Source organism: Sus scrofa, chromosome 8 (assembly GCF_000003025.6).
Source record: "Sus scrofa isolate TJ Tabasco breed Duroc chromosome 8, Sscrofa11.1, whole genome shotgun sequence".
In the NCBI taxonomy this organism is placed as follows: domain Eukaryota; kingdom Metazoa; phylum Chordata; class Mammalia; order Artiodactyla; family Suidae; genus Sus; species Sus scrofa.
Window position 1 is genome coordinate 19,167,154 of NC_010450.4, and position 15,911 is coordinate 19,183,064.

A 15,911-nucleotide genomic window follows, 5' to 3' on the forward strand; every position below is an offset into this window, starting at 1 on the left:
CCTCAAAGAGTTGTTGGAATCTCATCACGCAGGAGGATGTCATTGAGAGGACGTGACCCCTCTTAACCCTCAAGTGGCATCCAAGCACTCAGAGGCTCCTCATCCTCTGTTCCCCTGTTCCTGGAACATAAATTCTGCCCACTGTTCCTGTACTAGGAGCCACTTCAAGGACATAGCCTTGAGAAAAGTGTTTTGTTGTTGTTACTTGTTGGTTTTGCTTTTTAGGGCCCCACCCACAATGAATGGAAGTTCCCAGGCTAGCGGTTGAATCAGAGCTGCAGCTGCTGGCCTACACCACAGCCACAGCCACACTGGATACAAGCTGCATCTGTGACCAACACCACTGTTCACAGCAATGCCAGAGCCTTAATGCACTGAGTGAGGCCAGGGATGGAATCCATATTCTCATGGATACTAGTCAGGTTCTTTACCAATGAGCCACAGTGGGAACTCCCGAGAGCTTTATCGAGACCATCTAGACAACACTGACTGAACTCTATTAAGGCTTTTACACAAACTTCAGATTCTGGTGGGTAGGTGAGGAGATTTACTCGTGTTGCAGCCAACTCAGGCAGACCTTGTGTGTAAGGTCCCTTGCTTATTAAAACCGCCATCTACCAATCCGCAGTGAACTGCCTCTTTCTTTGGTCTTTCCTTGTTCTCTGCATATGGAGACCAGTTTTCATTTTCACCAGGGGACTCCTGAGGATGCAAACCAACACCTCAATCTGATATTAAAAATATTTGAGCCTTGGCGTTTCCGTCGTGGCTCAGCTGTCAGCAAACCCGACTAGTATCCATGAGGACGCAGGTTCAATCCCTGGCCTTGCTCAGTCGGTTCAGGATCTGGCATTGCCGTGAGCTGTGGTATAGGTCCCAGATGTGGCTCAGATCCTGCGTTGCTGTGGCTCTGGCATAGGCTGGCAGCTACAGCTCCGATTCAACCCCTAGCTTGGGAACCTCCATATGCCGCGAGTGTGTCCCCAAAAAGACAGAAAGACCCACCCCCAAAAAATTGAGCCTTGAAATAACTACTTTGTAAATGAATGTATGTTCTACCAGTGTATTGAATTTTTTAAACAGGTCCTCTAAATTTTGTGGTATTTTGTTCATACTTGGAAGTCCTGCTCTTTTTCATGAATCAAGGTAATATTTATACTAAAAGTGTCCCGTTTGGTGAATGTTTGTGATTTTGTACAAACATTTAATCACTACCATGATTACAAAACAGAATGATTCTTTCACCCCAAAAAGTTTCCTTATACCCATTTGTATTCAGTTATCTCCCCTCACCCTGGCTCCAGGCAACCATTGATGGAATTTCTTCATTACAGTTTAGCATATTATAGAATTTCACACTAATGGACTCATACAGTTTGGAATCTTTATGTTTGACGTTTCTCGCTTAGCACAGTATTTTTTTAAGATAGATCGTATTGTTGTCTATATTAATATTTCCTTCCTTTCTATGGCTCAGTAGTTTTCCAGGGTCTGGATACACCACACTCGGTTTATCCATTCAAAATCAATGGGCACTTGAGTTGTCTCCAGTTTGGGGCTATTATGAATTAAGCTGCTACAACCATTCACATACATGTTTTGTCTGGTCATTTTCATTTCTCCTGGGTGAATACCCAAAAATAGAATCTCTATTGTATGGTAATGAATCCTTAACTTTTTAAGGCAATGCCATACTGTTTGCCAAAGTGTCTGTTTTTCCATTAGCAATGTCTGAGAGCTCAAATTGCACCACATCCTTGCCAACACTTGGTAACATCAGTCTTTTTTATTTTACCCATTCCAGTGTATTTTGGTATCTCATTGTGATTTTATTGATATTTCTCTGATGACCGGTAAAGTTGGGTGTCTTTTTGGGTGCTTATGAAAATTTTTAATCAAAGTATTTATCAAATGAGATGCCAAAATGGAAGCAAGGTTTGGAAACAGGGAGGCTTGAAATCTGTCTCTTCATAAGCACAGGAGCTACTGAATCAATTAAACAATGAGCCCCCCAAATGGTGTACAATATTAATATTGAAATTCTGTAATTGCATTTTGGGATATCTCAACTTGCAGGATGAATCATTTGCTGAAGCACCTATTTTTAATTGGATAAATTTATGTTCTGTACTGGAATGAAATGAAATTTAGGAGGCCTGTAATTATGCAGAATCATAAGTAGAGACAAGTTGTTTGATGAGGTTTTTCTTGTGAAATATTTGTTGAAGAAAGGCACTCTGAAGGCAAAAAAAGTGAGCATCTGTGAAACTATTTGGGCTGAAATATTTAGACATTTCAATATGCAGAAACTTAAAATTGTTAATATTCTTGTTTTAGTTTGCCAGGGCTGCCATAACAAAATACCACAGACAGAGTGGCTTAACAGAAATATATTGTCTCTCGGTTCTGGAAGCTGGAAGCCTAAGATCAAGGTGTCCACAGGTTTATATTCTTCTGAGGCTTCTCTCTTTGACTGACAGATGGCTGACTTCTGGCTGTGTCCTCGCCTGGCCTTTTCTTTGTGCTTATACCTCCGGGTGTCTCTCAGTGTCTTAATTCCGTTTTCTTATAAGGACACCACTAAGATTGGATGAGGATCTATTCCAATGATTTCATTTTAACTTAGTCACTCTTTAAAGATCCTATGTCCAGGAGTTCCCAACATGGCTCAGTGGAAACGAACCCAACTAGTATCCATGAGGCTGCCAGTTTGATCCCTGGCCCCACTCAGTGGGTTAAGGATCCAGCGTTGCTGTGAGCCGCAGTGTAGGTCACAGACACGGCTGAGATCTGGTATTACTGTGACTGTGGTGTAGGCCGGCAGCTGTAGCTCTGATTCAACCTCTAGCCTGGTAACTTCCATATGCCACAGGGGTGGCCCTAAAACAAAGAAGAAAAGAAAAGCAAGACCCCATATCACATTCTGAAGTGCTAGGGGTTAGGCTTCAACAAAGGAATTTCAGGGGGATATAATTCAGCCCACAGCAGTCTCTCATTTAGCGGACCAGTTCTGACCTCTCTTTTACTTCCACGCAACACAGGAAAAAACACAGAAATGGGCCAGAAAGTAAACACCCTCTGCCCTGCGACCCACAGTCCCCTTTGTGCTCTGTGCTTTCCACAGGTCAGCATGGACCTGCCAGGCCACCAAGTCCACAATAATATCTACCTAACCCTCTCCCATTAGCATATTTTTTAAGAATAGTTTTGTTCCTTTGGTTTACAAAAGTAATATATGCTCATTGGAGGAAAAAAAAGGACCAAACACTAGTGAAGTGGACAGAAAAAAATAAGATCACCTCCAAAAAGACACCACCCCATGACAGCCACTGTACACATTGCTTTCTGTCCATCAAACTATTGTGTCTATGCAAGTACTTGTGTGCTTTTTAATATAAAAGAATAGAAATCATAACATATATAATTTTTCATCTTTGTTTTTTCTCTTTAATATATTTTGGATACCTTGCCCTTTCAATAAATAGATATCTTAAGACCTGTCAAAATTCAGCCTAGTCACCTGTGCCCCGACCCAGGGCTAGGTTTTACTCAGACTCATTGAAATAAGGTGGAAGTTTCAGGCCCCAAAGAGGCAAAGACCACTAAATGTTAAGCATTAAAGAGTGCAGGCTTTAGTCCAGAGACTTCCAACTCTCTGCCTGAAGGTGAGACACACGATTACCACGTGATGCTGGGCCCATGTCAGAGAGGCTCAGGGAGCGATTCGGGAGCTCATGACAGGCAGCCCCTTGTGTCCTGCAGGCTCGGGGAGAACTGCCTTTCCAAGGTGGGAGCTGCCCTTACTTCTCTTATTAACCCTCCTCCAGACCAAAAGTGTGACCCTTGGCCACTCCCAGCCACACGTCTCTTCTCTCATTTGGGACACCGAGGGCCGGCTTTCTTCCCCTAGTTCCCAAAGGGACACATAGAAAGCAACTCAACACAACCTCCATGGAAGAGGAACGATCGAAAAGGAAGGTGCAAGTATTACACTCTCTCCTCCTTTGATTCAGAGCCCATCCATCTTCTGGAAATGAGGCTGGAGTTGCATAAGAAATAACAGATGTGCGTCCTACTCCGTGAGTTCCATCTCGACAGGAAAGAAAAAAATTACAGGGTAAGAGACTCATCAGCCAGGGCATATAGTTTTAAAGTTATGATAACTATTTCTCGTCTGCTCTGTAGAAATGTTTTAGCGGTCCGTATCATTCAGTTACCTTGGGTCTGTACCTAAGAGTGAAACGGAGTCTCATTTGGTAAATCTAGGTTTAACGTGTTGAGTTACAGTCAGATGGTTTTCCAGAGCAGCCTTGCCATTTTATATCCCACCAGCAATGTATGAAATGAGGTAGGATGCATTCCAGTTTCTACACATCCTCATCAGCTCTTGTTCTGATCTGTCTTTTCCTGTAGCTATGCTAGTAGCTGTGATGTGGTACCTCAGTGTGGTTTTGATTTGCATTTCTTTGGTGACTAATGCTGTGAATATCTTTTCATTGTGTTTACTGGCCATTTGTCTATCTTCTTTTAATGTCTGTTCAAATCCTGTGTCCATTCTTTTGAAATGGATCATTTTTCTTTTTAATGTTGAGGTGTAAGTCTTCTTTATATACTCTGGATAGGACTAATTCCTTATACTATATATGACTTGGAATTTTTTTCTCCCATTCTGTGGCTTGTCTTTTCATTTTCTTAATAGTGTCCTTTGAAGCTCAGAAGTTATAACTTTTGATGAAATCCAATTAATCTAATTTTTCACTGGTTACTATGCCTTAGGTTTCATGTCTAAGAAACCATTGCTTAATTCAAGGACTAAAATATTTAACCCTGTGAGTCTTACAATTTAAACTCTTACATTAGGTCTTTGGTCCATTATGAATTATTTATTATTATTATTATTTCGTATATGGTGTCAGGAAGGGGTCCAACGTCATTCCTTTTTTTTTTTTTTTTTTTTTTTGGTCTTTTTTAGGGATGCATCCACGGCATATGGAGGTTCCCAGGCTAGGGGTCGAATCGGAGCTATAGCTGCTGGCCTACGCCACAGCTTGTGGGGATCCTTAACCCACTGAGCAAGGCCAGGGATCGAACCAGCAACCTCATGGTTCCTAGTCAGATTCTTTTCCCCTATGCTGTGACGGGAACTCCCCAACTTCATTCTCTTGCTTGTGGATGTCCAGTTGTCTCGGCACTGTTAGAAAAGACTAATCTTTTTTCCACTGAATTGTTCTTGGCACCCTTATCAAAAATCAGTTGACCATAAATCGGTTTATTTTCAATTTTGTTCCGTTGATCTATATTCTATCCTCATGCAAGTGCCACACAGCCCTGATTAAAATACTTTTGTAATAACTTTTGAAATCAGAAAGGGTAGGCCCTCTAAATTATTTTTTTTTTTTCGGGATTGTTTTGGATATTCTGGGTCCCTTGCATTTCCAGATGTATTTTTCTACTATTAATTCAAAAAGTATTTTCTGTATTAAGGATAGTAACCTTTTATCTATTAAGCATATTACCATTTTCCCTTGTATATTGTTAATTTTTTCTATTCAGTAGTTCCGATGTTTAACAAGTTTGTTAATCTATTAATCTTTCACTCACCGTGTGGCAATTTGGCTGTAGCTAACTCTTTGGAACCTCAGTCTTTGTTCTGCCTAAACCTACGATAGTCATTTAACCCTCTCATCCTTGATCACTGTGAAACCCCGACTCGACTCTACCTGTGTCATAGCATTTGTTGGTCTCTTCTTAGGTATATAGTGTGAAAGATTGAAAATAGCCAAGAATTCCTTGACACTCCTCCCATCAAGAGATGGAGTCAGGGAGTTCTTATCGTGGCTCACCTGTGAATGAACCCAACTAGCATCCATGAGGACGTGGGTTCGATCCCTGGCCTCGCTCAGTGGGTTGGGGATCCAGCATTGCCACGAGCTGTGGTGTAGGTCACAGATATTGCTTGGATCTGGCATTGCTGTGGCTACGGCATAGGCCGACAGCTACAGCTCCAATTGGACCCCTACCCTGGGAACCTCCATGTGCCATAAGTGAGGCCCTAAAAGACAAAAAAAAAAAAAGAGAGAGAGAGAGAGAAAGATGGAGTCCATGTTCCCTCCCCTTCAATTTAGGTGTGCTCCGTAACTGTGTTCATCAATAGAATACGATGAAAGCTCACTCTGAGCCTGGGCTTAAGCGTTAAGAGAGTTGGAAGCATTCACTTCCATGGTCCTTGGAACATTCTCTGGGAGCCCTAAGCTGCCATGTGAGTCTGACTGACCTGAGACTACTATGCTGGAGAGGCTTCTTGTGGGAGCTTCCCACAGCTGAGGGTCCCAGCTTAAGCCCTTCCAGGAAACTGGACAAGCTAGTGAAGCCTTTCAGAGTAGTTATCCATAAGCTAAACACCACTGAGTGACCCAAGCGGACACTCATGACGTAGAATTATCATCCACCTGAACCTGTCTGAATCCAAGAATCACAAAATCATGAGACAGAATTAAATATTGTTTTAATTTTGGTAGTAATTTGCTTCAATAGATAACCAGAAATTGGCCTAGGCTAATAGCCACCCAAGTACCAGTAAAAGAGATGGAGAAAAAAAAGCATATAATCCATTTTTTTTTTTCTTCAAAGTTTTCCTGGAGTTCCCTGATGGCCTAGTGGTTAAGGATTTGGTGTTGTTACTGCTGTGGCTCGGGTTAAATCTCTGCTTAAGGAAGTCCCACATTTTTTGGGCATAGCCAAAAAAAAAAAAAAAAAAGAAAGAAAGAAAGAAAGAAAGAAACTAGGTTAAGTGACAAACCCAAGGTTGCACAGATGCAAAGGGCAAAGCTGGGATGTCTGGTTTTAAGCCCCAAAACTCTGCCTCCATAGTTCATGCTCTTTAAGACAACTAAAGGGAGGAAAATTCTGTAGCCTTTGAATTTCTTCTTTTCTACATTTAGGTAATACTTGGTAAATACTTCTGAAGTGTTCCAGCCACTGGACTATGATGTACTAGAAATATAATGGTGAATGAGACATTAGGCACTTGTCCTAGTGAAGCCAAAGTTTTTTCTACTTTTTTCTTGGACAAGGGGATTTATGGTAGAAAACAAGAGCTAGAATAAGCAGGTCCCACCCCTGAGACTTACAATCAACACTGCTACAACTACATCACACTCATTCTCCCAAACTAAAATCAAATCTTACCTACTTCTTAAGACTTTGGATGGGAAAGAAAAAGGTAAGGGAAAAAGAAAGATGAAGATGGAGGAAATGAAATAAAAGCTATAAAAAGCCCAACTGCATGACTCTGCCACTTCTCCTGATTTCAAAGTAGTTAACAGCAGGTACAGCGTAGGCACTGCCCAATCTGATTGACAGCATTTGAGCTCCTAGATCCAGCCATGCCTGAGGTCAACATGGCCTAGACTTTTCAGTTATGCGAGCCAATTATTTCTGTCTTTATGGCAAAGAAGTTAAGTTGAATCTCTGCTATTGGAGTCAAGGAGTCTTGATGTACCTACATATCCTTTCTCTTTTTAAAGTTACAATGCCAAGAAGCCATCATGTGCCCTACGCAGGAAGGGGGAAAGCTCTGTCTTTAAGAAAGGAGAATAGCCCTAGAATAGACAAAAAGACAAAAAAAAAAAAAAAAAAAAAAGAATAAACATGAGGAAGGCAAATGAAGCTCATGGAGGATGATATCAATTTCCTAGGCACCAACTGTTGAAATTTCCACGCCTTCTACCCATACTCACAGGCTGAAATTTTTAGAAAAGCATGAATAACAATGGAAGGAGGAATTGGCCACCAGGATGCATGGAGACACCAGCAAATTGAGTATCTTATCTCCACCAAAAAGATTTAGTACTAGAAAGCTGCAGTGAAGTCTCATATCTCTAAAATTCATTACAGCCATAAAAAGCACCACCATATTTTCATGAGCTATTAAAACAAACAGTTGAAAATAAAGCCCATTTGGTATCCAATATCCTTCACATGATCGTATTTTTTCATGTATTTGTGAAGCAACAAAATTTAGTTAACTGCAATACATCTCCTTGTAACTGATTCAGATTTCCACATTCTTTTTTGCATCCTAAAATAATAAGCTACAATTTCTCTAGCCATGTATTTATTTTTTTTCATTTTTTTAAAGTTTTATTGATGTATAGTTGATCTACAAGGTTGTGATAATTTCTGCTGTCCAGCAGAGTGATCCAGTTCGACATGTGCACATGTCCCTTCTTTTTCAGATTCTTTTCCTATGTAGAGCATCACAGAATACTGGGTAGACTTCCCATGCTATACAGCAGGTCCCCATTATCTAGCCATAAAATTTATAAATTACATAGACATGTCACAACAGGAAATGCATGCTCCTTGTTTCTCCTTTTTGCCTTTTCAAACTGTTTTTGTCATTTTTTCAGTTCTTGAGATCTCCGCAAACATCGAATAGCATGGGCATAAGAATAGTATAAAGAGAGTGCGTTAACATTTATTTGGGAGTTCCCGTCGTGGCGCAGTGGTTAACGAATCCGACTAGGAACCATGAGGTTGCGGGTTCGATCCCTGCCCTTGCTCAGTGGGTTAATGATCCGGCGTTGCCGTGAGCTGTGGTGTAGGTTGCAGACGCGGCTCAGATCCCGCGTTGCTGTGGCTCTGGCGTAGGCTGGTGGCTACAGCTCCGATTAGACCCCTAGCCTGGGAAACTCCATATGCCGCTGGAGCGGCCCAAGAAATAGCAAAAAGACAAAAAAAAAAAAAAAAAATTATTTGGAATCTATAATGTGCCCACCTCATCATATGCTATTTTATTTCATTTAAAGCTAACCCATTCTTCTAAAGCAGATGTTAGTGACCCCGTTTTTCTGATGGGAAAGCCTCAAAGAGGCAAAGTCTTTTTTCCAAGTTTAAATAGCTATAAAATAGCTGTGACAGACACTGTTGATTGCCCTTGCCTAACTGTTTCCTTCTTCCTCTTTGCCGGTTGAACATCTCAATAAAGAAGTTGAAAATGCTGAATACACTTTATCCCAAACTTCTTGGCTGCTAGAGCATGAGCTTTGATGCAACCTAGTCAGTGAGGCCTGAGAGAAAGTCTCCTGGGGATCTGGGGGAACGTTTTCTCCCTGATTAGGACATAAAAAGCACATGCACAAGAAGGACTGTTTCCCACTCCTTTTCGTTTCTGGATAAGGTCTTGTAATGATACGATACCCTGGAGCTGTGGCAGCCTTCTTGAGACTATGAGAACACAAACCTGAAGATGAAGTTGAATACTCTGATACACTCTACAGATGGTAAAAAGGAAAAGTGGTCCTTAATGTCATCTTTGAACTTCTCCTTTGACTAACCCTAGAGCCCCTATACCTCAGGACTTAGAATGCCACCTAGTGCATATGAGGTACTTGACAAACATCTATTGAATGAGTAAACAAATGATTTTAACTTTTCGAGATTTGTCTTCCTAAAAGATAAAAGAAATATCTATCAAAGCTAAACCTTCATCTACTCTATGATCCGGCAATTCCATCCCTAGGTATATATACAAACGTGTTATGTGTTCACAATAGACATGTGAAAAAGTGTTCATAATAGCTCCAAACTGGAAGCAACTCAAATGTCCATCAACAGGAGAATGGGCAGATAAATGCTGGACATTTCATGCTTTGGATTGGTGTATAGCAACACAAAAGAATGAACTATTAACACTCACAACAGAATGAAGGAAGCTCACAGAGAAAATATTGAGCAAAAGACAACATCCACATGAAGACATCCTATTGGATTCCATTAAATAAAGTTCAGGAACAGGGAAAACTGATCCATGGTAGTAGAAATGAGTGATTATCTCGAGGGAGGGGCGGTGATCGCTGAGGAACAGGGGCAGGAGAGACGCTCCGGAGGCAGGCGAGGGAAACGGTCTACATTATGGTTACGTGGATTTATACACGTGACAAATCAAGCTGCACACTTAAAATGTATGCACCTTGAAATCGACAGGAACAATGTACATCAACTATAATAGAAAAAATCGAAATCAAAAAAATAAAATAAAACGCATGTACCTTACTGTATAGGTTATACCTCACTTTTTTAAAAAAGCAAAAAAATACGTTTAAGGAAGTATAAGAAACATTTTTTTACTGTGACTTTATTTAGGGAAGGTATTACCTTAAGTTCCTTCCAAAAGAACCTTCCTAATCCCACTATCAAGTAGGCATTGCTATCATGTAGATATGAGACTCAGAGAGATTAAGTTACTTTCCAAGGTCACACAGCTAATCATGGCAAAGCCGAGATGCGAATACAATTTATCTGACTCCAAAGCCCATGGCTCTTTCTCTGTGTTACTTTAAAACAGGCAGGTACCTGCATAGCCGACTTCCCAAGGTCATGAAAAGAATTATCACTGTGACTCAGGAATACTCTTCCAGAGTGTGGATTTTTTTTTTTTTTTTAAATAGAAACTGCCTAAGTAGAACAGAAAAAACTTTATGTAACAAAGAGAGTCATTGCAGAATTTGTAACAGTGAAAAGCTGGAAACAACCTAATTATTCAACAGCATATAATTAACCAAATTATAATGCACATATTCAATAAAATATTATGCAGCCATTAAAAATTATGCTCAAGAAAGCTTATGATATAATGTTCAATGGAGTAAAATGGAATAAAAATTGCATTTACTGTAAGAATACAACCATGAAAAAAAAATTTTAAACTTATGCCTATAGAGGCAAAAGCCTGAGAGTGTTTGCATGTAAAGAACATTAACAATGTCTGCCTCTGAAGAAAGTGATTTGGCAAGGTGGGTGTAGGCATTAGGATGAGTGGAGGGTGAGGGAGAAGATAGGAACTTTTAATTTTTGCTTTATAAACTCTGCATTTGATTTGTTTTACAATGAAGTTGCATTTTCTGACAAAATTTTAATTCATTGAAAACAACTAGGGAGTTCCCATTGTGGCTCAGCAGGTTAAGAACCCAACTGTTATCCATAAGGATGCAGGTTTGATCCCTGGCCTTGCTCAGTGGGGGAAAAGATCCAGCGTTGCTGCAAGCTCCCGTATAGGTTGCTCAGATCCGTTGTTGCTGTGACTGTGGCAAGGGCTCCGTTTCGACCCATAGCCTGGGAACCTCCATATGCTGCAGATGTGGCCCTAAAAAGACCAAAACAAACAAACAAAAAACCCAAAACAAACAAAAAAACTGGAAAGAAATTTGTAAAATACTAACAGTAATTGTCTTTGGATAATAGGATTTAGATGATTTTTTAAAATGTCCTCTTTCACCTTTCTATACTTTTTTTTAATGGCCACATCTGCAGAATATGGAAGTTCCCAGGCCAGGGGTTGAAATGGAGCTCCAGCTGCAGCCCACAGCAACACCAGATCCGAGCTGCATCTGTGACCTCCACAGCATCTTGTCGCAACGCTGGATCCTTAACCCAAGGAGCAAAGCCAGGGATCAAACCCTCATCCTTGCAGAGAAAATGTCTGCTCCTTAACCCATTGAGCCACAACAGGAACTCCTTTTTATACTTTTTAAAGTTTCCTATGATGAGTATATGTTTCTGAAGAAATTATTCCTGAAAAAATTAAACTTATTTCAATGAGATGATGTATTTATTTGAAAGCACTCTGTAATCTTTGAAGCCATTCAATTACAAAAGTGATTTCATTACTATGATAAAACATATTAAATGCTGGAAATGCCATTTGTAAAGTCAAAGGGCAGATCCTCTAACCTACTGCCCATGCACTCAAATTCTGTGCAGGTGCCACCTTCTAGAAGATGGGAGGGAGGCTGGGCAAACCACCACCACCCACCCAGAACAATTATAATGCCTAGAAGTTTTTTCTGGCAAAACCACAGGTGTTAGATTAGAAAAGCAGTTCCTTGGGGCTGTGTTTCACAGCCCAGGCAGCACTTTAGAGTAGCCTGAGAGAAGTTTGTAATGCCCCACCCCCAGAGATTAGAAAGCATTTGTTTGGGGTGAGGCCCAGGTGTGGGTATCTTTTTTAGATGTTTCCCAGTTAATGCTAATAAGCAGAGTGGAGGTGATGCTTTGGGGAGATTCTGAGGATAAATTCTCCTTGCAAAGTGCTGGGAAGAATTCTAAAACCCCTCTGGGATCGTTTAACTCTCTAACCAAAAAACTGGAAAAATACTGCTTTCTTCAAACCAACCTGAGGTTTTTGTTTTTTAAGTAAGAATTTTAATTGCCACTTTCGTCTCTATAATTTACAAAGGTCATCATGGAGATAATCTTATTTGATAATCTCACTGAATTAAGATAATGTATGTAAAGTGCTAACAGATGTAACTGTCTAGACAGTTCTGGGAGGTTCGGTGAGGCAAACGCTATTATTTACATTTTGCCCAGGTGGGAATTGAGAAGAAAAGTTCAGAAGTTTCCCAAGGTCAATTAATAGCAGAGCTGAACCCAGATACCTTCCCCAACTACGACATGCTGGCTTCAAGAACTGGCTTCTATCTTCGAGTTGCCAGTAATATTGCACTAGAACAGAAGATTCAAAAGAAGCCTCGCCTTCCTCCTCTCCCACAGCATCCCCAGCACTTAGAAAGCAAAGTGAATACACAGTGGTCCCTTGGTACGCAAGCGAGATTGATTCCAGGACTCACACAGATAACAAAATCCAAGAATGCTCAAGTCCTGTATATAAAATGGTGTGGTATTTGCATTTAATCTAAGCACATCCTCCCATATACTTTTTTTCTTTTTTTGGTCTTTTTAGGCCACACTTGAGGCATTTGGAGTTCCCAGGCTAGGGGTCCAATCAGAGCTGTAGCCACCAGCCTACACCACAGCCATAGCAACGCCGGATCCTTAACTCACGAAGCGAGGCCAGGGATTGAACTTGCAGCCTCATGGATGCTGGTCAAGTTCGTTAACCACTGAGCCACGAAGGGAACTCCCTCCCGTATACTTTAAATCATCTCTGGATTACTTATAATACCTAATAATCATGTAAGTACTATGTAAATAGTTGCCAGTGTGCAGCAAATTCAAGTGCTTTGGGGAACTTTATGGATTTTTTTCCCCAAATATTTTCGACCCATGGTTGGTTGAATGTGAGGATTCAGTTCCGTCCCATTCGAAGGGCTGCCTGTATTGTTCGAACATATTTTACATGGAGTTGTGCCACCCAATAGCACTGCTGAGAGCAGGGCCTGGACACATGAGTAAGTGTGTATTGACTGAAAGAATGAATGACTGTATCCTCCAAGATAACATTACCCCCGTTTGTCTTAGTCCTTTCAGACTGCTCTAACAAAACGCCAGAGACTGGGTGGCTTATAAAAACAATCATCTATTTGTCACAGTTCTGGAGGCTGGGAAGTCCAAGATCAAGGGGCTGGTATGTTCAGTGTCTGGTGAAGGCTCACTTCCTGGTTCGTGGATGGCACTCATCTCCCTGTAACCTCACATGGCAGACAAGGTGAGGCTGTTACCGGAAAGATGTTACCAGAATCTGGGTTCTTGTTCACCGAGCCGAAGAATGAACTTCGAGAACACACGGGAGGCCAAGCAAGCCAAGTCTTTATTACAGGAGAGCAAACAGCTCCCAGCACAGACTGGGAGGGGGAGGAAGAGTCTCCCTTTACATTGTTCTACGGAGGTTTTTATTTCTTAAGGATGCGGGTACCAACGTGGGGTCTAGACATTGTTCCTGTTTCTGATTGGCCTTGTCCAGCTCCCTATAGCCAGCCTTATCCAATAGGGGTCTTAGAGATGAATATGCCCCCTAAGTTTTATGGCTACTTTGTTCTTTCCCCTAGACTGCAAGTCGCCTTTCCTCTCAATCCTTCCCCATCAGTCAAGGGGTGAGTTAGAGGTTAACATCCACCCACACGTAAAGCAGATATATTTTCTATTAACAACAAGGCCTGTGAATGTTATTTCCTGGAACGCCCAAATCATAGACATTAATCCACAGCTATACCAAAGAATGCATCAAGATATTAATCAGCAACTATAGAAAAGAATACATCGAAGCCCAGGTTCCCACACTACCTACCTAAATCATCATTCATTCATTACTCTGCCTCGAGAGGGCTCTCGGGGGTATCATTTATAAGGGCACTAATCCCATTTGTGAGGGCTCTACCCTCATGACCTGATCACCTCCCAAAGGCCCCACCCCCTAATATTGTCACATTAGTCATTAAGATTTAATATATATATATTTGGGAGTTGGGGACAAAACATTCAGTCTATAGCACCGTTTTACAGAGGAGGAAACTGAGACTCTATGAGGGCAGGTAATGTGCCCGAAGTAACAGAATTTATTCGGGACAGAACTGGAAGGCAAGAGAACTCAGGACAGCCAACTATGTGTTTTTATCAAACATCATACTAAACTACCAACTTCTGTGGTATTTAGAGACCAAGCCGTAAGGACAGGCTCTTAGAGATAATTTATGTGGCAACTCTTCTCTAGAAATTATACAAAGATATTATAATAGGAGGGATATTGAATAGGATTTGGCAGCCGTGATTTGCTATTATAGTGTTTTATTGAAAACAATTCATTTTATTTAAGACTTACTTCCAAAATCCTTAGCCTGATTAATGACAACCTTCTGAAATGATTTTTTTAAAATAAAAAAGATTTTGCTTCCTGAAAAATTCACATAATATAGTCTGTGACTGATCACCACAGTCATATATTTAGATCCACAATTACTAGATACAAATAAAAGAGAGCTGGAGAGAAGATAACATAAATGCTTTAAATCAGGAAAGGAAAAGACCTCTCTAATCAATGTCTTGCAGAATCATTAACCAAAGTCCTAAACTGAAGTTCAAATAATTGAAAAATGAAAATGATCCATCTACTCTTGACAGGGAGATTGCAGTCTTATAAAAAAGTTGAATGCATCTGTGGATGAAAAGAATTGACACCACCATTTGGTAATTGGCTAAATAACAGTCATAAACAAATGGAAAAAATAACCAAATTGAGAATAGAAGTCAGAATTTTCCCCATCTTCTTTAAGAGGTCACAATACTTTGATCTAGAATTTTGATCGCTAAAATCACCAGGTATGTGGAAGAGCACCGCCTATGGTAAAAAGCATTATAATCATCCATCGTCTCTCTGTCCATTCATTCACCCCATCATCCATCCATCCATTCATCTATCCATCCACTAGGTTGAACAACATGAAGTTGCCATTGTTTGATCATTTTTGACTTCTAAGAAAAGCAACTTCCTGTGGTTCAGTATAAAATATTCAATTAATACTTATTGAATGTGCCACCATGTTCAGTGCACTATGCAAGGTTTGGGGAGTGAGGATTGCGTAAGAAATACTCCCCATCTTTACAAATCTCCACTAGGAGAAACGCACACCAATTACTCTTTATAAGAGGGTTAAGGATCTGGTGTTGCTACAGCTGTGGTGCAGGTCGAAACTGAGGCACAGATTCAGCCCCTGGCCTGGGAACTTCCACATGCAGCAGGTGCTATAGGATTATATTGATGTGCTGTATATGCATAGAAAGAACATACAGAAAATTGTGAGTTGGGGAGTCCCCTTATGGTGCAGTAGGTTAAGAACCTGGCATTGTCAGGAATTCCTGTCGTGGTGCAGGGGAAACAAATCTGACTAAGAACCATGAGGTTGTGGGTTCAATCCCTGGCCTCACTCAGTGAAGGATCCAGCACTGCCGTGAGCTGTGGCGTAAGTCACAGACATGGCTCACATCATGTGTTGCTGTGGGCCAGCAGCTATAGCTCCAATTCACCCCCAGCCTGGTAACTTCCATATGCCTCGGGTGCAGCCCCTAAAAAGCAAAAAAAAAAAAAAAAAAAAAAAAAAAAAAAAAAAAAAAAAAAGAATCTGGCATTGTCACTGCAGCAGCTTATGTTGCTGCTATGGCTCAGGTTCGATCCC

The 15,911-nt window shown here is 40.8% G+C and overlaps 1 long non-coding RNA gene across 1 annotated transcript in view; it reads left to right on the top strand.

Annotated features, from left to right (window-relative positions):
• The window catches only part of LOC102157952, a 46,384-nt gene extending 30,759 nt beyond the window's left edge, over positions 1 to 15,625 (top strand). The window contains exon 3 of the long non-coding RNA XR_001298223.2: positions 13,264 to 15,625. This is a non-coding gene — a long non-coding RNA (uncharacterized LOC102157952). The remainder of the gene's footprint in view (positions 1 to 13,263) is intronic.